Source organism: Chrysochloris asiatica, unplaced genomic scaffold (assembly GCF_000296735.1).
Source record: "Chrysochloris asiatica unplaced genomic scaffold, ChrAsi1.0 scaffold00008, whole genome shotgun sequence".
Classification (NCBI taxonomy): domain Eukaryota; kingdom Metazoa; phylum Chordata; class Mammalia; order Afrosoricida; family Chrysochloridae; genus Chrysochloris; species Chrysochloris asiatica.
Window position 1 is genome coordinate 32218429 of NW_006408526.1, and position 22123 is coordinate 32240551.

General features: G+C 41.6%; 1 pseudogene; it reads right to left on the reverse strand.

The window, feature by feature from the left end:
* Positions 1-1742: 1742 nt before the first annotated feature.
* Positions 1743-2174, reverse strand: LOC102811283 (annotated as a pseudogene).
* Between the last annotated feature and the right edge of the window lie 19949 nt (positions 2175-22123).

The following is a 22123-nucleotide window of genomic DNA, read 5'->3' on the forward strand; positions in this document are numbered from 1 at the left end:
ATGCATCACTATTTATCTCTGTCCTACTAGGCCATGCAAACCTGTCTCAGTGTTCCTCTATTTATCTTGTTCTTCTGCCTCCTCCCCCCCTTCTTGTATTGCCCTTCCCAACACCCAAAATAAACCCCCCACCCTAACCCCATTGTGGTTACCTTATATTCCATTAGTTCTGCCCTCCATTTAAGACAGTCTATTTTATCCTGTAATCTACCTAACATTATCACCACCTGGATCTCTGTTTTCTGTGTTTACCTTCTTTCACATTGAAATTGTTTTGATCATAGACTAACCTCCCAGATCCTCTGTTCTTATAATTTTATTCTGTTCTTGACTCTTCCATTTGTCGATTGAGTTCAGGGTGATGCTGCCACATACATCATTCTCTGGTTGTTGTCTGTTCTTGTTGGTTCTCAGTCCATAGAACTTCCTTTATGATGTTTTTCATAGCAGGATTGGCTTTGGCAAAATCCCTTAGCTTCTGTTTATCCTGGAGATTGTAATCAAAACATTCCAGGTCAATAATGCCTAGGCAAACATCTTTCTGGTATTCTATGCTTCCAGCCAAGATCCATCTGACATCAGCAACGATATCCCTTGCTCCAAGTTCTCTTCTTAATCCAACCTGAACTCTGGCAGCACCCGTAAATGTACTGCTGCAGATGCTTTTTAATTATCTTTCACAAAATATTACTTGCATACAATGTTAATGATATTGTCCTATGATTTCTGCATTCCGTTGGGTCACCTCTATTTCAAATAGACACAAATATGGATCTCTTCCTATCAGTTATCCTGGTAGCTGTCTTACAAATTTCTTGGTATAGATGAGTAAGTGCCTCCAGTGTCGCACCAATTTGTTGAAAGATTTCAATTTGTATTCCATCAGTTCTCGGAGCCTTGTTCTTTGCCAATACCTTTAGTGTACCTTGGACTTCTTCCTTCAGTTTCATTGGCTCTGATCATATGCTACCTCTTGAAATGGTTGAACGTTGGCCATTTCTTTTTGGTACAGTGACTCTGTGTATTCCTTCCATCTTCTTTTGATGCTTTCTGCATCATTCCATATTTTGCCATTGTTGTTGTTAAGTGCCTTCGAGTTGGTTCTGACCAATAATGACCCTGTATAGGGTTCTGAGGAGCGACTGGTGAGCTTGAACCGGTAACCTTGGTGTTCAAACCAACTTTGTACTGATCCTTCCTCTTTGCTCCCAACCTTTGCATTGTTTAAAGAAAGTATTTGCAGTGAGGAAGTCATTGGTTTTGCAAAATTCTATTATGTGAGCTCCAGCACTGATTCTATCATTAAGGCCATATTTTCCAATGACTGATCCTTCCTCTTTGATTCCAATCATCAGTAATTATCAATACATCTAGATTGCATGTTTGATCAATTTCAGACTAAAGATGTTGGCAGAATTCTTCAATTTCATCATCACTGGTTTTAGTGGTTGGTGCGTACATTTGAATAATAGTGGCATTAACTCGTCTTCTTTGTAGGCGTATGGATATTATCCTGTCACAGACATTAGACTTCAGGGCAGATCTTGAAATGCTCTTGTTGGTGGTGAGTGTGACGCCATTCCTCTTCAATTTGTCATTCCCAGCATTGTGACTGTCAGATTCAAAATGGCCAATACCAGTTAATTTCAGTTCACCAATGCCTAGGATATCGATGTTTATGTGTTTCATTTCTTTTTTTTTAACACAAAAATTTATTATCATCACGTTTTCAACATCAAAACTTATGATCTTGACCTTTTCTTCTTGCATTTGTATAATGCAAAATGAGAGATGCTGGCTACTTTGACAACCGTAAAGCAGACTCCAGAAATGTCACCAACAGCATGACCTTTGCAATCAAATCCAGCAAATAGACCTTCGTCATTTACCTCTATAAAATTCAAGTAACCATTGTTGGGTATGAAGGCTGTGATTTTCTTTCTATTCTTGATCAGCTGGACCCTGATACACTTCCTAATGGCAGGAATCTGGCTGTTTGACTTCAACACCCACCTTTTCCAACACAGTGCCCTTTGCATGGGAAGCACTTCAAAGGAGTTGGCTTTCAAAGCTGTGTCCAAATGGGCTTTTTTGTACTGTTTACCATGCCATTTTTGGTTCCATTGGTGGCTACGGAGCTTCCTGGCACTATGAAGACCTCAACACTTGACCATATTGGCCAATGCCACAGCACCCAGCAAAAGACCCATTTCATTTTTGACAATTTCCAATTTTCCTAGATTCATACTTTGTACGTTCCATGTTCTGTTTATTAATGGATGTTTACAGCTGCTTCTCCTCATTTTGAGTTGTGCCCCATCAGCAAATGAAGGTTCCAAAAGCTTTACTGCATTCATGTCATCATGATCAACTCTACTTTGAGGAGGCCGCTCTTTCCCAGTCGTATTTTAAGTGCCCTCCAACCTGAAGGGTTCATCTTCTGGCACGATATCTAACAATATTCTGGTGCTCTTCATCAAGTTTCAATATTCAATAGTCTGTGCTATCTGACAGTGTTCCACTGCCATTCATAAGTTTTTTTCAGTGAGTAAATATTTGGAATTAGTCTGTCTTGCCTTCTTCCTAGTCTGTCAGCTCATCTGAAACTTGTCCATTATGGGTGACCCTACTGGTATTTAAAATACCAGTGGAATGACTTCCAGAATCACAGCAACACACAAGCCACGACAGAACGACAAATGGACAGACAAGTGGTGGATTCTAAATGTAGACTTTCTAAAAGGAAGAATAACTTGAATAGCTATGAGATTTATTTGTCAATATGCCAAAAGGAGTTATGAAAGATAGGGGCTGGGTCCTGATTGAGGAACCTTTGATATCTTTAACAACAGGAATCAACCTGGCACCAAAAACAAATTGAAAAGGCTCAATTGTTGGTTGTGACACTCCATGCCCACTTCATGATAACCCTATAGGACCCAGAACAGGAGTTTCCTCATTGGCCAGTGAGTACTAAGCCAGCCCACAAGGAAGGGTCATTGGAAGGCAGAGTGTCCTGAACGTCCTAAAGTACGGTGCTCAGTTGACTCCCTCCTGAGGCTAGCATGAAAAGGTCTACTATAGCTGATGTCCTTTTCCTTGGAGGAGGAAGGCAGCCCTACTGAAGGAGCCCAGAGATCCTCTCAATTCCCAGTCAGAAGACCATGGTTAACTCCACAGCACAGCCTCTGGTTACTCCCAACATGGGAAGCTAGGAGACTGATCTTTTATTAGACACAGGAACCCCCTTCTCTGTTTTGATCCCCAAACCAGGCCTATTCTCCGGTCATGATTGTACAGTCACTAGGGTCCATAGAAAGCTCAAGGACACTACACCTGAGGAGGACGCACTTACTGAAGGGCATGGATATGTATCTGTGAGGCTGAGGAAGGTCCAGATAAGTAACGCTTCATAGGGTTTATTGTTGCTGTTGTGTGCCATTGAGTTTGTTCTGACTCACAGTGACCCCATATAGGATTTCCAAGGAGGGGCTGGTGGGTTTGAACTGTCTACCTGTGGTTAGCAGTCGCATACTTATACTCCAGCACCACACCAAACTTACTGTTAGAAGAACAATTCTGGGCAGTCTCTTCCTTAACTATGTGCTGTCCTGAGCTCACATTGCTTGTAAGGAAGCAATTGTTTATCCCTAATGAGTATAGGTTCTGACCAGCCAGCTCCAGTTTAAGATGGCCAAGCTCCCTCTTATCCTATTCCCTAGTCAACATGATTATGGACCACCAAAGAACATTAGACTAGTTGCTGATAGAACAGGGTAGAGTGTGTGTCGTGCCTAACAGTTGTTACCCTTATGCTAATACCTCAAGTAAAGTTGAGATTAGTGCTTTACAGCAACTACAGTAGAAAAAACAACCCAGTCCCAAATGAGCCAGAGTATATGGAACCAAATCATGAGACCTGGCTTATATCTCTATCTCTATATCTATATATCTCTATATATTTTTTACACCCTTAGTGGTCATTTTTTTGCTATTAATTCAAGCATGCTCAGTTTTCTAGATGAGTTTGTGTCCTCAAGATTATAGCAGCTTCAAACTAATCTCAGTCATGCAAGGTTTCCAGCCTATCCTAAAGGAAGAGGCGCTGGAGTCATATGAAGTATTAGAGCAGCCATTGGCAGGTCTCTGTACTGTTGGATAGAAATACAGGCGACCCAATTCAGTGTGAAGAAATGGGGAGGTGAGACTGGTAACTCAGGAGGTCCAAAAATCAGAATTAAGCATGAACCACTATTGACTGAAATCCTGAGGATTGTTAACATCTGCTCCCTTCCTTGCTAGAGCAATTGTGAAGATGTGCAGGACATACTGAGGGCATGTAACTGAGCAGCCACATCCTGGGACATGCCGTTAAGAAAGACCTTCCATAGATGTTTTGTAACAAAAAGAGGGGAGTGATTGATCTTGCAGTCCAGGAGTGGAGGACCCTGGGACCATCAAGGGAGAAGAGCAGGAACAGAGTGTGGGGCCCTATTCAGAGAAGCAGAGATGGAGGCGCAGAGATGATGACGTGGAGAGGTGGAGTGGCTGGGGACTCTAGACTCATGGAGGGAGAGGGGCTGTGTGCTGGCAGCTGGGGGACAGGCTTGCAGGGTATGCCCTTTGGGTATTTGAATGATTGCATATTCTTGAGTGTTTTTGTGTACATCCAAAAAAACCCCAAAACACAGCGGGAATAGAAGCAAATGCTGTTGAATGATGATGCATACAGGAGATGGTAATCTTTGCAATGAAATAAAATACGATAAGATGAGTGTAAAACTGATGTTCTCCCATGTAAACTATCACTCAATTCACAATAAAAGCTTAAAAAAAAAAGAAAGAAAGACCTTCCATAAAAGTTCTGCATTTTATGGGACTTGTCATTAAGGAAGACCACCCATAAAAATTCTGCATTTTTACCTCCTTGTGAGATACTTTCAGGTTGGACTGGTTTACCTAGTGCCCTGTTGTTGTTAGGTGCCTTTGAGTTGAGTAGGTTCCTCACTCATAGCAACCCTGTATAAGGTTTCTGAGGAGCAGCTGGTGGGTTTGAACTGCCAACCTTGTAATTTGCAGTCCAGTGTTTATCCATAGCACCACACTACTTACACATACCTTAAAAGGACAAAACTACTGTGGCAAAGGAGAATGGTCTGAACTAGAGTCTCAAAGAACCACACATGCTCAACATCCCAGAATAAATTCTCTCTGCTCCTACCAGAGGCCTTCCTGGTGGAATCCATCTTGAAGAAATGCTATGCAAGCACCCAATTAGCATGTTGTTGTTAAGTGCTGTGGAGTTGGTTCTGACTCAGTGACTCTGCATAGGGTTTCCAAGGAGACACTGGTGGGTTTGCCACCAATCTTGCAGTTCAAACCAATCCTGCAGGCCAGTGCATTATTCTGCAGTACCACACTAGGACTCCCCAGTTTGCAAGGTCTATTCTAGAAGGGCCATTACCTGGAAATCCCCACCTAACCCTATGAATAAATATATCTTTTTCCTACCCCAAACCTTTAAAATCCCAGCAAAGCCTTTGTTCAGGCAAAGAGGGGTTGGGGTTAGGGGGTGTTAAGAATTGTGTTAAGTCCTCCCTGTCTCCACTTGCAAGCCTCTTTCCTATAATAAACCTCTGCTCATTTGGAAACTCTGCCTCACCTGGCTATTCTTAGTAGAAGGCGAGAGTCCCCGCACCACTTTCAAGCAGCGTGGTTAACAACCTCTCAGCATTGAGAAGAGCTGGCTCCTTGGCTTCACAGAGGGGCCACCTCAGTGCATCTTTTCCTTTTCCCCATGTTTTCAAATGTATTTATGCACTTACAATTTTTTAAAATTTTATTGTTTTTGGTGAAAGTTTGCACAGCAAGTTAGATTTCTGTCTGACTATTTACACCCAAATCTTTCAGTGACATTAATTACATTTATTACAATAAGTCAAAATTATTTATTTTTACTTTTTATTGTGGTTTGAGTAAAAATTGACAGAGCAAATTAGTTGTCCATTCAACAATTAGTACACATTTTTTTCTCCATAACATAAGTTGCAATTCCTTCAGTGTATCGGCACTCTTCCTCACTGAGTTCTGTGTATCTGTTCTTCCTTCTTTCTTGCCCTTTCCTGCCATTTGAGCTTTGTTTGGGGGACAATACTGCCTTTTTGGTCTTTTATAATGAATTGTTTTGAGGAATATGTTCATCACAGGTGTTGTTGTGTACTTTATAGGCCTGTTTGTTGTTTGATTGAACTCTGACCCCTGGGAGTGGAGTCTGTTTCCAGATTTGAAGGGTGTCTTTGGGGAACAGGCTTTTGTGAGGCTGAATATGGTTACATTCTTGTTTGGTGCTAGCTAAATCACTCTGATGTAACACATGGTGGGGTAGCCTTGGTGGTCTGGAACCCCCGGCCCCGAGCCTCTTTGTTCACTAGAGCTATAAAAGCCCCTGCTTCTTTCTGCATGACATGGAGAGCTGAGTCTGCCCTAAGACCACCCAGGGCATCACCTCAGTAATTAATTATTTAACTAGCTCCTATATGACCTCCTGTAGCTTCTAGCCTCATATTTCCATCTCTTGGCACCTTAGAGAAATTTAGCATTAACAGGCAATTGACAAGCCAGCCAGCCAGGAAACTGACAACATGGCTGACAAGGGAGAGGCATCTGCTGTGAGGAACTCTGGGAACCAGCTACTGGCATGTGGGGAGATCTGATCCAGCCATATCATGAGTATGGGGCACCCTGAAAGCACATTTGTCAGGGGAAATCCTAAGCGCAGATTTGGGTAGATGATAGGCACTGGCCTAGGACAACAAGGTCTGTTGTTCAAAACTGTCAGCTGCTCCACAGGAGAAAGATGAGCCTTTCTACTTCCATGGAGATTTAAAGCCTTGGAAACCCTATACAGGGTCGCTATCAGTTGGAAAGATTCAAGTCTCTCAACAACCGTGGTTACCAAGTCAACATTAGAGACAGATAAGATAATTAACCACCTGCTGCTTTTGGTCAGCCTTGGAAGAATATGAAGACAGAGCAACAATATTACATTCTGGGTCCTATTGCTTTTGCCCCCCTCTCCCCCATGAGGAAGTGCCCTTTGCTCCCAGATGGTCTTTGCTAGTTCCTAAGGATTAGTGGTGGGAGACCTGGTCACTTACAAGTTAGAGCCATGCAGTGGGATAGGAGACCCCATGTAGAAATGGATTGCTCAAGGTCAAAACAAACTGCAAGTACTAGCTTGCAAGTGGAAACCCTGGGTGGTTTCAAAGCCACTTCCTTAGCAATTGCCATTTTGAGAGCATATTCTCTGTGGAAAAATTCCAACTGCAGGTAAAAACATAACGTCCCTGCTAGAAATTCTGAGTAGAGACCTGAGCACATATACTGTGTTACATCTAATGCATTCTTTAGCATCACTCTAGCCCTTTGTGCTCCAGATGATCAGTTAGCCTTCACTTAGGAAGGACAATAATGGACAACAGTTTTGATACTACACCAGAGGTATTCTCACAGTACCACCATTTGCCATGGGATTTGACTTTGTTTTCTTTCCCCATTACTAGCTGTAGGTTTCATTACATTGATGGCATTATGTTAACTGCTGAAGATGTTGTCTGTTACAAGATCATCCACATGTGTTAATCATCCACCCTACAGGGAAGAAAATGGGCCATGAACCCCACAAAGGTGCAGGGACCGGTTGATAAAATTCCTAGGACTTGTTTGATTGGGTAAGACCAGAGTGTTGCCTGAAGCCATACTCAGTAAGATACAAACTTACCCCCATCCCTAGGATGCCAACCATGGTACAAATGACATCACGAGCTCTGGAAGGATATCTGCCCAGGTTGTTGCCAGAGCAAAGCAGCATGGACCTTCAAACACCCCAGGACTTGGTTCTAGGAAGTGGAACAATTAATTTGTTGGCGATTGTCATAGGGCACCCTACCAGGGAGTATAGGTTACTTCATCCCTCTGGAGTCTAGAGGCAGAGGAATGGATTGGCCTAACATGGGGCCCATCTTCCTGCTGCCCAAAAGCCTGCAGCAGTCACATTTCACCTGGACTGGGTTGATGGCTATAGCACAAGGGATGGAAGTGGATCTCCTTTTCTGGCATACAGCAAAACAGGTGACTTTACCCACAACTCCTCAGGTGAACCCCCTGGGGCAGAATGTATGGTGCACTCAACCAGGGAAAATGCTGAAGGCAGCTGCTATTCTTACCACCCCAGGGGAAGTTACAAGCATGATCATAGTAGAAGAGGAAGAGTTACCCATTTTGTTGTTGATGTTAGGTGCCATCGAGTTGTTACGGACTCATAGCGACCCTATGCACAACAGAATGAAACACTGCCCGGTCCTGGGCCAACCTCACAATTGTTGCCATGCTTGAGATCACTGATTTTGCTGGGGGTCTTCTTCTTTTTCTCTGACCTGCCATCTTACCAAACATGATATCCCTCTCCAGTGACTGGTCCCTCCTGACATATGTCCAAAGTATGAGAGATAAAACCTGTCTTTCCAACTGTAGGTATGCCATACTCTGCTTTCTTCTCTTCCGAGCTGCCAGCATCTTCTTAGTGTGGGCTCACAGCTTCTCTACAGTCCACCACAAAAGCAGCTGCTGGGTCTGTAGACAAAACCCCTCTCAAATGCTGAAGGCATGCCTTGGAACATGGAGCCCCTCGCCGGAACCGATTGGGCAGCTGTGGGAGACACATGCAGGCATGTTTGAGATTCTGTGACTAAGTGGGGGATAACAGGAGAGGGAAGGCAAATAGTTTTTTGTTCTTTTTGTAAGAGGGGAAAATAATAATTCTTCAAGTAGAATGTCTGGTTGTGCCAGAATGTGACTGATTGCCAGAGCCAAACTTGAGGAATGTTTAGTAAGTTGTAGAAGGCTTGAGGGGAAGTGAACTTTATTTGTCTTGGTTTACAATACCAGCAAGTGAATTTATTCAAAAGATTTAAAGAAAGACTGATGAAGCTTTCATATCAAAATGTTCAAATAGCAGTAAGATCATAGTCTTTAAAAAGGGTCAAGTGAAACGATGGTGGAGTAGACAGACACGCTACACAGACCCTCTACAACAAATATATGAAGATAAGTGAAACATAGAGGATGATCCTGGAACCCTGAGCTTCTGGGGAAAGATTAGGGAAGTGGACTGAATACCGACTGGGAGGAGAAGCTGACAGGGATAGTGAAAGGAGACTGACTGGTGAACAGACTGCTAGTCAGGCGTGGTGCAGTCATATTGTAGCAGCTTTGGAGAGACAGACAAATGGCAGCCTGGCAGCACAGATTCACATGGGTGATGGAAAGGGTGTGATTCTTTAGTGTTTCCCATACTCCTCTGGATAACACAGGTAAGGCTGGTCCTCACCCTCATCTACCCCCAACACAGATCCTGCTTTCTGGGATTTTGGAGCTGTGTGGTTTGAGTTAGTGTGAGGCAGGTGCCTACTGCACCATCTTGGCTCTTGGGTTCTGGTGGCCTCTGCTGCAGCTCTATGGAGCCCATAGAGCATCTAGACCAGAATTGGACTAGTAGGAACCTTCGTAACTCCTCACCTTGCCCACAGCTACCCTTTGATTCGACAGACATTGAAGGGCCTCCTGAACTACTTCCTGATTGGGTGTCCTGAACACAGACAACACCTAGGTCTCTGAGAACTCCATCTAGGGCTGGGAACTCAGCTGGCACGCCCCTCCTCAACCCACGTCTTGAAACAGTGTTTTCTCCTCTCTGGGTCCAACAACTACACTGATTTACTCTTTCTTTTTCTTTTTGTTATTTAATTTCTTGTGTTTATTCTTTGTTTTTCTTCTTCCTCTCTCTCTTCCTTTGATTTTTATCTATTCTATCTGTGGCGCTGCAGGATAAAGCACTGGACTACAGGGTCAGTGAACCACAAGGTTGGCAGGAAACCCTCCTCAGAAATACTCATCGGAAACCCTAGACAGGGTCACTATGGGTTGGAACCGACTCGATAACACTTAACAACAACAACAAACCTCTGTATTTGTTTTTTTCTTTTCTTCTTTTTCTCATTTCCATCCTCTTTTCCTTCATTTTTTTCCCTCTTAATTTTTCTTTATTACCCTCTAGTCTCTTTCTCTTTTCATCTTTTCTCCCTCTGCTTTTTTATTTAGTGCTTTTCCCTCTCTTCCTTTTATTTTTTTTATCTTGTACAGCTAGCTTTATTTTTCTGATTCTCATTTCTCTTTTTAGTTATTGTATTCTTTCTTTCTTGTGGCTGCCCATTTTTGTTCTTTTCTCATTATTATATTATATAATGCTTACACTCTTGTTTGCTTGTTTGTTCTGCTTCATATTCCTGTGTGTGCTTTCTCCTCTTGCTCCACTTGACAGAAGACCGAAATTGTGCCCATCCAGTTCAGCCACAGCTGTACCCTCTGCAACTCCACCCACTAAATAAGAACCAATTCCAGGTCCTAAACCACCTGATCAGCAAGAGACAGCAGCCAACACCAGCCAAGCCTGCCTTAAACTAAGCTGCGTGAACAGTGAATAGGAAATAGTGCACACACTTCCATTCTCTAATCACACCCTCCAAGTAAGAGCTGGTGAGAGTCTAAGAACACAGCAGTATACAATCATCAATTGAATACACATACAATGACACCACAGTGGCTAAGAGAACATAGAAGATTTCAGCTCACATGGAGAAACAAGAGAGTGGCTCAAACAAATGACCAAGATGCAGAACCAGAAAATAATTCTGAGGAAGAAAAGATAATGGAACTACCTGCACCAGATTTCAAAAGAATATTTAGGTACCTTCAACAGATTGACAGAAATATCAAGAAAAGCAAGGCGGACACAGGAAAAAACTTTAGGAGAATTTAAGAACACACTAGAAGAATCACTGTAAATTTTGAAACAACACAAAACCTGCAAACAGAAATCCAGAAGATTAATACTGTTGTTGTTGTTGTAGAGAGCTGTCAAATTGGTCCTGACTCATAGTGACCCTGGATAGGGTTTCCAAGGAGTGGCTGGTTGGTTTGAAACTGCCAACCTATTAATTAGCAGTCCAGTGCTTATCCTACAACACCACACTAAGACTCCAGATTAATACTAAAATCTCAGAAATGGACAATATGTGGAAAGAACAAAAGAGTAGATCTGAATCAATTGAAGCCTGAGTTAGTGACCTTTAAGATAAATCTCTCAATATCAGTAAGAGAATATTGAAAGTGCCGTGGGCTTCCAAAAGAACCAATAGATCCGTTTTGGAAGAAATGCAGCCAGAGTACTCCTTAGAGGCCAGGATGGCCAAACTTCATCTCTCATACTTCTGACATATTGTCAGGAGGGACCAGTTGCTGGAGAAGGATATCATGTTTGGTAAGGTGGAGGGTCAGAGAAAAAGAGGCAGACCCCCAACGAGATGGATTGGCTAAGTGGCAGCATCGATGAACTCAAATGTCACAACAGTAATTAGGTTGGCCCAGGATCAGGCAGTGTTTCGTTCTGCTGTGCATAGGATCACTATGGGTCAGTACTGACTCGATGCCACCTAACAACAACAACAACAACAAGGAGCTCTAATAGTGTAGTGGTTATGAGTCAGGCTCCTAACCTCAAGGTCAGCAGTTCAAAACTACCAGCCATTTTGTGGGAGCAAGATGAAGCTTTCTGCTCAAAGATTTACAGCCTGAGAAACCCTATACAGGGTCACTGTGAGTTGGAACTGACTCCAAGGCACACAACCACCACCACCACTAGTGAGTTAAAAGAACAATCAGAAAAAAAATTTTTTTTTTTTTAAATCATAAGAAAGCCTGAGATTTATGTGGAACACTATGAAGAGGAATAACTCACAGATGATCGGAATTCCAGAACAAAAAGAGACAATAAAAAGCATGGAGAAAATTGTCAAAGAGTTGCTGGATGAAAATTTCCCTAACATAATGAAAGATGAGACGATAACCAGTCAAGAAGGTGAACCAAAAACTATAGACCCCCCCAAAAGAAAATCACCCATACTTTGTAAAGTGGAGGGTCTGTGCAAAAGAGGAAGACCCTTAATGAGATGGACTGGCACAGTGGCAACAGTAATGGGCTCAAGTTTAACAGTGATTGTGAGGATGGTACAGGTCCAGGCAGTGTTTTTGTTTTATTGTCCATAATGTTGTTATGAGTCGGAACTGACTCAATGGCACCTAACAACAACAGTGCTAATTACCGTATTGTTCTGGGCAAGACATATGAAAATTGAAATATTATACCCAAGAAGCATCTATGTTATGTCTCAAACTGGGCTTGCTAGGTACATAGAAAAAAAATACTTTAAAACGTGAAAATTTAAGCTTAAATAATATATCTTTTTGGGATATACAGGAAATATAACAGCATGCAGACCAACCTAATATACCTAGATGTCTAAGAGTTCTTAGTAAAAACATAAGAATATCTTACATTTAAAAGCAGATTTTAAAAATCCATCAGTTTTTTAAAATCATGATTGTAAAATTAAACTAGTATTCAGATAATACCCACTTGACCTGGCTTCAATGACTGGATGATCAGAGCTCAACCAGAAGAAGAAAGAAGAGGGGAAAAAGAATAATCTGATACAATTTGATGAACTTGACCTACACCTATGGAAACAGTAGCTCAAAAGAGGGAACGAATCTTCACAGCGAGGATCATTCCCACCCCCTCTGCACATGGAGAGGACAGGGATGGGCAACTTGGACATTGGCTACCCAGAATGGGGGGGGGCTACGGAGGCAAAAAGTGACTGGTTTACAAGCTTTCAAGAGGGAACCTAGATCCAGAGGGCGTGGAGCAAGGTAGACTCTCCACTGAGTAGTATCCATTCTGTCTAGTCTGGGCTGATGAAAGGAGATGCAGATAGGTCTCTTGTGATACAATAGCGAATAATTGTTATTAGGACTGATTGTAAGGGCTGGAAATGTAAAGGTAGACATTTTGTGGCAAAGAGAGGGGAGTGATTAACATTGCAGTCTAGGAATGGAGGTCCCTGGGACCATCAAGAAGAAGAGGGGAGAACATAACCCTACCCAGAGAAGCAGTGATGCCAGGGATGGAGGCAGAGATGATGACGTGGGGAAATGGAGCAGCTGGGGATTTTGGACCTGGAGAAGAAGAGGGGCTGTGTGTGGACAACTGAAAGACAGCCTTTCGTTGGTGGACGGTGCATGGAGGGGATTGTAACCATGGCAAAGAAACAATATACGATGGGATCAATGTGAAACTAATGTCCTCCCATGTAAACTATCACATAATTCACAATAAAGCATTAAGTAAATAAAAAAAATTAAACTAGTATTTATGCTCATGACAAATAACCAAATAGTAGTTCTTTAAGTCATATACCAAAATATTATTCATCACTATTGGTGTTATTTAAAAAAAATTAAATATTTAAAGAGGTTAAAAAAAGGGGGGGAGGGGCAAAATACCAACTGAGAGGGAAGGAATCTTCATATCAAGGATCAAACTTATTCCCTCTGTACACAGGGTTGACAGTGATGGGCAACTTAGCCATTGCCTACCTAAGATGGGGGACTATAAAGGCACAAAGTGACTGGCTTACAAGTTTTCAAGAGGGAATTTAATTTCAGAATGTGCAGGGGAAGGTAGACTCCCCACTGAATAGTTTTCATCTTGTCTAGACGGGTCTGGTGAAAGGAGATAGGGATGAGAGTCTTATGATTCAAAAGTGAATAACTGTTATCATGACTAATTGCAAGTGTCACACTGTAAAGGTAGAAGTTCTGTAACATAAAGGGGGAAGTAGTTAATCTAACATTTCCAGGAACAGAGGACCCTGGAACCATCAAGGGAGAAGAGCATGAGTGGAATGTGGGACCCTATGATTATTATTCCTGAGTGTTTTTGTGTACATCAAATGAAAAAAAAGGCGGGGGTGGTAGTGGTGGTGGAATAGAAGCAAATACTATTGAATGATGATGTATGGATGGGGTTGTAATCATTCAATGAAACAAAATAAGATGAGTGAAAAATCGATGTTCTCCCATGTAAACTAGCACTCAATTTACATAAAACCTTTTTAAAAACAAAACAAAACAAATGGACACAGGACATGAACAGACAATCAAGGAAGGCATTTAGGCAGTCAAACACATGAAGAAATGTTCATGATAATTAACCATTGTTGTTGTTATTAGGTGCCATCAAGCTGGTACCGACTCATAGTGACCTTATGCACAGCAGAACGAAACACTGCCTGGTCCTGGGCCAACCTCACTACTGTTGCCACACAAATCAAAACAACAATGAGGTATCATTTTACACCAACAATGTTAAAAAAAATCAGAAAACAGCAAATGCTGGAGAGGGTGTGGAGAGTCTCCACATTGTTTGTGGAACAGTAAAATGTTTCAACCACTGTGGAAAACGGTATGGCACTACCTTAGAAAGCTGGAAATATAAGTACCATGTGACACAGCAATCCCTCTACTTGGTATATATCCACAAGAAATATGAGTAAGGACACGAATAGATATATGCATACCGATGTTCATCACAGCACTATTCAATAGCAAAAAAATGAAGACAGCCTAAATGCCCATCAGTGGAAAAATGAATAAACAAACTTTGGCACACACACACAACAGTAATCCAATTAAAAAATGGGCCGGATGTCTTCCACTAAAGAATTCAGGAGGCCAACAAACATATGAAGTATTGCTTAAGATCATTGTCCATTGTTATTGTTGTGTGCCGTCATGTTGGTTCTGACTCATAACAACCCTGTATAGGGTTTCCAAGGAGCGACTGGTGGGTTTGAATCACTAACCTTGTGGTTAGCAGCCCAGTGCTTATCCTATAATGCCATATACATTGGTGAGATGCAAATCAAAACAATGAGATAATATCTTAACCCATCATTGATAACAAAGTTAAAAAAATAACACAGCAATAAATGCTGGTGAGGGTGTGGAGAGACTGGGACCCTCCTATACTGCTGGTGGGACTGTAAAATGGTGCAACCATTGTGGGAAATGGTGTGATGCTTCCTTGAAAAGTTAGAAATAGAAATAATTTATGACCCAGCAGTCCCTCTACTTGGTATATATCCTTAAGATAGGAGAACCAAGATATGAATAGATATATGCATACTCAGGTTCATGGCAGCACTATTCACAATAGCAAAAAGATGGAGACTGCCTAAATGCCCATTAACAGAAGAATGGTTAAGCAAACTTTGGTACATCCACAGTGGAATAGTACACAATGCTGAAGAATAATGATGAATCTGAAAAGCACCTCATAACATGGATGAACCTGGACAATATTATGTGGAGTGAAATTAGTCAATTGGAAAATGTAAAATATTATGAGACTACTGTTGTAAAAGGTTAAAAAAAATTTTTCTTGCTAAAAGAAAATATTCTGTGGGGTAGAGGAAAAACACATGTTAACTTGGGTGATAGGGAAAATAATATACAAGATGAATGCATAGTTAACTCAATGATGATTGGCGATGAGCAGCCAATCAACTGAAAGGATGTTTCCTTGGCGGTGTGGCCTGCTCTCAATACAGTGGATATGCAGAAAGGCTCTCCTGCTGGGGACCTGGGTCTCCGCAACCTGGGTCTCCGTAATTGTAAGCCATTTCCTTGATAATAAACTTCTCTTTATAGGACTCCACGGTACTTAAAAACAACAACACATATATAGTGGTGGTTATGTGCCGTGGAGTTGGTTCCGACTCATAGCGACCCTGCCCAGGGTTTCCGAGGCTGTAAATCTTTACAGGAACAGAACACCTCATCTTTCTCCCGCGGAACCGCTGGTAGTTTCGAACTGCTGACCTTGCGGTTGGCAACCGACTCATAACAACTACACTACTAGAGCTTATAAGGAGCTTACACGGATCTCTGGTAGCGTAATGATTACGTTTTGGGCTGTGAACTGCAAAGTCAGCAGTTCGAAACTACCAGCGGTTCCGCAGGAGAAGGATGAGGTGTTCTGCTCCGGTAAAGATTTACAGCCTCGGAAACCCTGTGCAGTGTCACTATGAGTCGGAACTACTCCACAGCACACAGCAGGAGTCTTTATCTGGGCGCAGAGTTTTTGCTGTGTTTGCCTATATTGTTGCCGTGGCTTATGCCACCAGCTGCAGCAACACTCCCTGACCTAGCTACATAGTTGTGATGCCTCACCTCCATCAGAGCTTTTAGGGCCCTTGTGAGATCTGCTCTTGAGGGGTGTCTGTAGGGGAACAGGCTTTTTTGAAGCCAAATATGACCACTCTTTAGCTGCTAACACATTTCCACTTGCTAAGTTAAAGAAAACAAAACTCCTCTCCACTGGACCAATAAACAACATTCTTATCAACAGAAAAGATTGAAGTTGTCAAGGATTTCATTCTTCTTAGATCAATTATCAACACTCATGGAAGCAGCAGGAATCAAGAAATCAAACGACGTATTGCATTAGGCAAATCTGCTGCACAAGACCTTTTTAAAGTGTTGGAAGAGCAAAGATGTCAGCGTGAGGACAAAGGTGCGCCTACCCAAGCCACGGTATTTTCAATAACCTCATATGCATGCAAAAGCTGGACAGTGAATAAGGAAGACCATAGAAGAATTGATGCATTTGAGTTATGGTGATGGAGGAGAATATTGAAAGTGCCATGGGCTGCCAAAAGAACCAACAGATCTGTGTTGGAAGAAGTGCAGCCAGAGTGCTCCTTGGAGGCCAAGATGGCCAAACTTAGTCTCTCATACTTAGGACATATTGTTAGGAGGGACCAGTCACTAGAGAAGGATATCATGTTTGGTAAGGTGGAGGGTCAGAGAAAAAGAGGAAGACCTCCAGCAAGATGGATTATCAGTGGCAGCATCTATAGGCTCAAGTGTGGCAACAATTGTGAGGTTAACCCAGGATGGGGCAGTATTTCGTTCTGTTGTGCATAGTGTCGCTATGAGTTGGTACCGACTCTATGGCGCCTAACAAGAAGAAGAAGAAGTTACTCTTATATAACACCTGGGGTGGCTTTGGGATTCCTAGCATCAAACCATCTTTGTTCACTAGAGCTATAAAAGCCCCTGTTTCCCTGGGAAGTAGGGCATGGAGACTTAAGTCTGCCCTGAGGCTACCCATGACACAGCCTCAGTAACTAAGCCTTTAATAAACTCCTATATTACCATCCTGGAGTTTCCAGCCTAATTTTTGAGTCTCTCAGCAATGGAGGCAAATTTAGAGTTACTGGTCTGTGTCCAGACTTTGTCTGAGGGCCACATTGTCGGGGATTCCATCAGTTTCTATCAGACCAATAAATCTGGTCTTTTCTGTAATTTTGAATTTTGTTCGACATTTTTCTTCCACTCTGGCCAAGACCTTCTGTGGTCCTGATCAGAGTGGTTTGTAGTGGTAGCCAGGCTCATCTAGTTCTTCTGGTCTTTGGGAAGTGGAGGCTGTGGCTCATCATTCTTTTTAATTATGCTGTGTTTGTTACATTTCTAGGACTCTTTCCCTACCCTATTATCATCTCCTCTTTGATGTTGAATAATTGTTGACTTTGGATCTCATACTAATGGTTTTAAAGTTAAGCACTGATCTCGTGGGTAACATACTTTATAACAGAGTGTGCCACTCTGCTATTTCACTGAAGAATGATCTCAGGGAATAGGATTGGTCTCAGCACATCTTTTTTTTCAGGACCTGGCAGTGTTTTTTTTTTTTTTTTTAAAGTTTTTATTGTATATTGAGTGATAGTTTTACATGGGGGAACATCAGCTTTACATTCATCCTATTGTATTTCATTTCATTGCAATGATTACAATCACCTCCATGAATCATTATTCAACAGCATTTGCTTCCATTCCCTCTTTTTTTTTGGTTGTACACCAAAGCACTCAGGAATATATAGCCATTCAGACAACCAAAGGGTATACCCTACAAGCCTGCCCCCAGGTCACCAGCACACAGCCCCTCTCCCTACCTGAGTCCAGAGTCCCCAACTGCTCTATCTCTCTACGTCATCATCTCTGGCATTGCTGCTTCTCTGGATAGGGTCCTGCACTCTGCTCTTCTCCCTTGATGATTCCAGGGACCTCTGCTCCTGGGCTGCAAGATCAACCACTCCCTTCCTTTTCTTACAAAAGTCTACCTTTACATTTGCAACATTCACCATCAGTCCTGATAGCAATTATCCACTACTGAACCACAAGAGTCTTATCTCCATCTCCTTAAACCAGTCCCATCTAGATAGGTTGGAAACCACTCAGTGGAGATTCTACCTTCCACCCCCCCCCCCCCCCCCACTTCCCGTACCCTCTGAAACTAGGCTCCCTCTTGAAAACTTGTAAGCCAGTCACTTTGTGCCTTTGTAGCCCCTCTGTTTTGGTTATCCAATGTCTAAATTGCCCATCCCTGTCAACCCTGTGTACAGAGGGGGTGGGAATGATCCTTGCTATAAAGATTCGTTACCTCCTTTAAGCTACTACATCCATAAGTACAGGCCAAGTTTATCAAATTGTGGTGGATTACACCTTTTTCCCTCTTCTTTCTTCCTCTAGATGAGTTCTGATCATCTAGCCATTGAAACTAGATCAAATTGATACTATCAGCAAGTGTGGGCATTCTTGCTCAGCACATCTTTTGCACTGTGGTCACATTATATTCTTAGCTTAAGATAAGCAATGGATAATTGTTTGTGTGTTTGTCTTTTTAACTTTTTATTATGAGTTGAGTGAAGGTTTGCAGATCAGGTCATCAATTTTCCATTCAACAATTCATACACATTTTGTTTTATCTCCTTGACTGTAATCCCCTCAATATAACATCACTTATCCCACCGTTTCCCTGTGTTTCCTGTTTCTATTTCTCCTTTTTCTTACCCTTCTGAACCTTGTCTTGGGTAAATGGTGCCCTTTTGATCTCAAGTGGTTAATTATTCTAAGGTGTGCATATATCATTATTGTTATTCCCCCACACCCCTTATAATCCTATCATTTGGCTGAAAATTGAGCCACGGGGTTGAGTTCAGTTCCAGACCTGAAGGTTGAGTAAGTGCCATAGTTTTAGGGTTCCACCAGTCTCTATCTGGCCAGTATGCCTGGTCTCTTATGATTTTGAGTTTTGTCCCACATTTTTCTCTCCCCTATTCGGGACTTTCTAATGTGACCCCTTTCAGAGCAGTTGGTAGTTGTAGCTGGTCACCGTCTAGTTCTTCTGGTCTCAAGGTCATAGAGGAAACTGATGATGCTCATGTGGGCCATTAGTCCATTGGATCAATTGTTCATTTGTGTCTTTGATTTTCATCATTTTTCTTTCCTCCAGACACCTTTGATGGTTGCTAATATGCTTTAAAAAAATGTCCCCAACTTCTTATTGTGAATTGAGTGGTTTACACAGCAGAGCATTACATTTTACATTCAACAAATCATATACTTTGCTTCATTACAATGATTGCAATCCCCTCTAGTATCAACAGTTAACAATATTTACCTCCATTCAACTTCTCTATTGCGTTCCTCCCTGTGTCTCTTTCTACTTTAATCTTTCCTATGATAACCTGCCTCTTGTTGTATATTACCTGCCCTGTCACCCATGTTAACATGTGTCTATCCTCTAGCCTGTGAATAATTTCTCCTCCCTCCCATTATAAATGGTTTGTTTTATCAAGAAGACTTTTTAAAAAAAATCTTTTTACAACATTAGTCTCATACAATATTTGTCCTTTTGATAATTAACTAATTTCACTTAGTATAATGTCCTCCAGGTTCGTCCATGTTGTGAGGTGTTTCACAGATTCATCATTTTTCGATGTTTTGTAATATTCCATTGTGTGTGTGTGCCAAAGTTTGTTGAACTATTCTTCTGTTAATAGGCATTGAGGCTGTCTCCATCTTTTTGACATGTCTTTTATAGACAGCATTTTGAAGGATCCTGTTTATTTTTTAAGTTTTTATTGTGAATTGAGTGATAGTTTACATGGGAGAACATCAACTTTACACTCATCCTATCGTATTTCGTTTCATTGCAATGATCACAATCACCTCCATGCATCATCATTCAACAGTATTTGCTTCTATTCACTCTGGTTTTTGGTACACCCAAACACTCAGGAATATATAACCATTCAAACATTCAAAGGACATACCCTGCAAGCCTCCCCTGGGCTGCCAGCACACAGGCCCTCTCCCTCCATGAGTCTGGTCTAGAGTCCCCAGCTGCTCCATCTATGGCATTGCTGCTTCTCTGAATAGGGTCCCACACTCCATCCTGCTCTTCTCCCTTTATGGTCCCAGGGTCCTCTGCTCTTGGACTGCAAGATTGATCAACCACTCCCTTCCTTTTGTTACAAAACATCTACCTCTACATTTGCAATAATCACAATCAGTCCTGATAACAATTACTCAATATTGAACCACAAGAGTCTTATCCCCATCTCCTTTCACCAGTCCCATCTAGACAGGTTGAAAATCACTCAGTGGAGATTCTACCTTCTGCCATACCCTCTGAAAGGAAACTCACTCTAGAAAACTTGTAAGCCAGTCATTTCATGCCTTTATAGCTTGCCCCGTTTTAGGTAGCCATTGTCTTTAAGTTGCCCATTCCTGTCAACCCCGTGTACAGAGGGGATGGGAATGATCCTTGCTATGAAGATTCTGAAGGATCCTGTTTTTTAATCCATTCAGCTCTCTATGTCTTTTGACTGGTACATTTATTCCATTTACATTCAGTGTAATTATCAATAGATAGGAATTGATTGTTGCCATTTTTCTGAGGTTTTTTTATTGTGTGTGTGGTACTGCTATTTTCTTTGTTGCGCATAATTTTCTATGCTGAGTTCATTTGTTTGTGGGTTTTTCTTTTTCTTTGTTGTGTTAATGTTTACTAAAGCTTTCTGATTTTTTTTTTTTTTTTGATAGGCAGGTATTATTTTTCTTTGAGGTTACCCTGAGATTTTTTTCCCCTGCTTAAAACAGTCTGCTTTATCTTGAAATCTGCTTGACTTCCTTGACATTTGGAAGTTCTATGTCTACACTATTCCTTCTTTTTACTTTGTAGTTGACTTCATTGAACATTGATGTCTCTGGTTCCCAATTTTCAGTCTTGCAGGTTTGTTTTACTTTAAATATTTCTATATCAGGACTCCTAGTGTAGTGCTGTAGGAACAGCACTGGACTGCCAACCACAAGGTCAGCAATTCAAACCCACTAGCTTCTCATCAGAAAACCTATACAGAGTGCTATGAGTCATAAACAAGTTGATGGCATTTAACAACAACATATCTGGATTGAGTTCTGGGTGGTGTTGTCAGGTATGGTACTCTCAGGTTGTTGACTGCTCTTGTTGGTTCTCAGTTCAAAGAACTCCCTTTAGCATTTTTTTGTAGTTGATCTGGTCATTACAATTTCTTTAATTTCTGCTTATCAGGAAATGTCCTAATTCAGCCATTGTATTTGAGGGACAGCTTTGATGGATATATGATACTTGGTTGGCAGTTTTTTTCTTTCAGAGTTTTGTATATGTCATCCCATTGCCTTCTTGCCTGCATGGTTTCTGCTGAGAAATTAGAGCTTAGTCTTATTGGTTCTCCATTACAGGTAACTTTTTGTTTTTCCCAAGTTGCTCTCAGGAATCTTTCCTCATCTTTGATTTTGGAAAGTTTGATTATGGTATGTCTTGGTGATTTTCTTTTGGGGTATTCTGTTTGGGGCTCATTCAGCTTCTTATATGCTTATCTTCTTATCTTTAATGATGTTAGGGATGTTTTCTTCCAAGAACGCTTCAACTGTTTTCTCTGTGCTTTTTATTGTCTCTTCATTTTCTGGAATTCCTATCACCCATTAGTTGGTCCTCTTCAAGGTGCCTCACATAACTCTTTTTTTATTCTTTTTAAATTTTTTTAGCCTCCCCCCATTTTGGGTAGCCAATGTCTAAGTTGCCCATCCCTGTCTACCCTGTGTATTGAGGGAATGGTAATCATCCTCTCTGTAAAGATTTGTTCCCTCTTTTGAGCTACTGCATCCATAGGTGTAGGTCAAGTTCATCAAATTGTATCAGATTACTCTTTTTTTCCTCTTATTTTCTTCTTCTAGTTAAGCTCTGATTATCCAGCCATTGAAGGCAGGTCAAGTG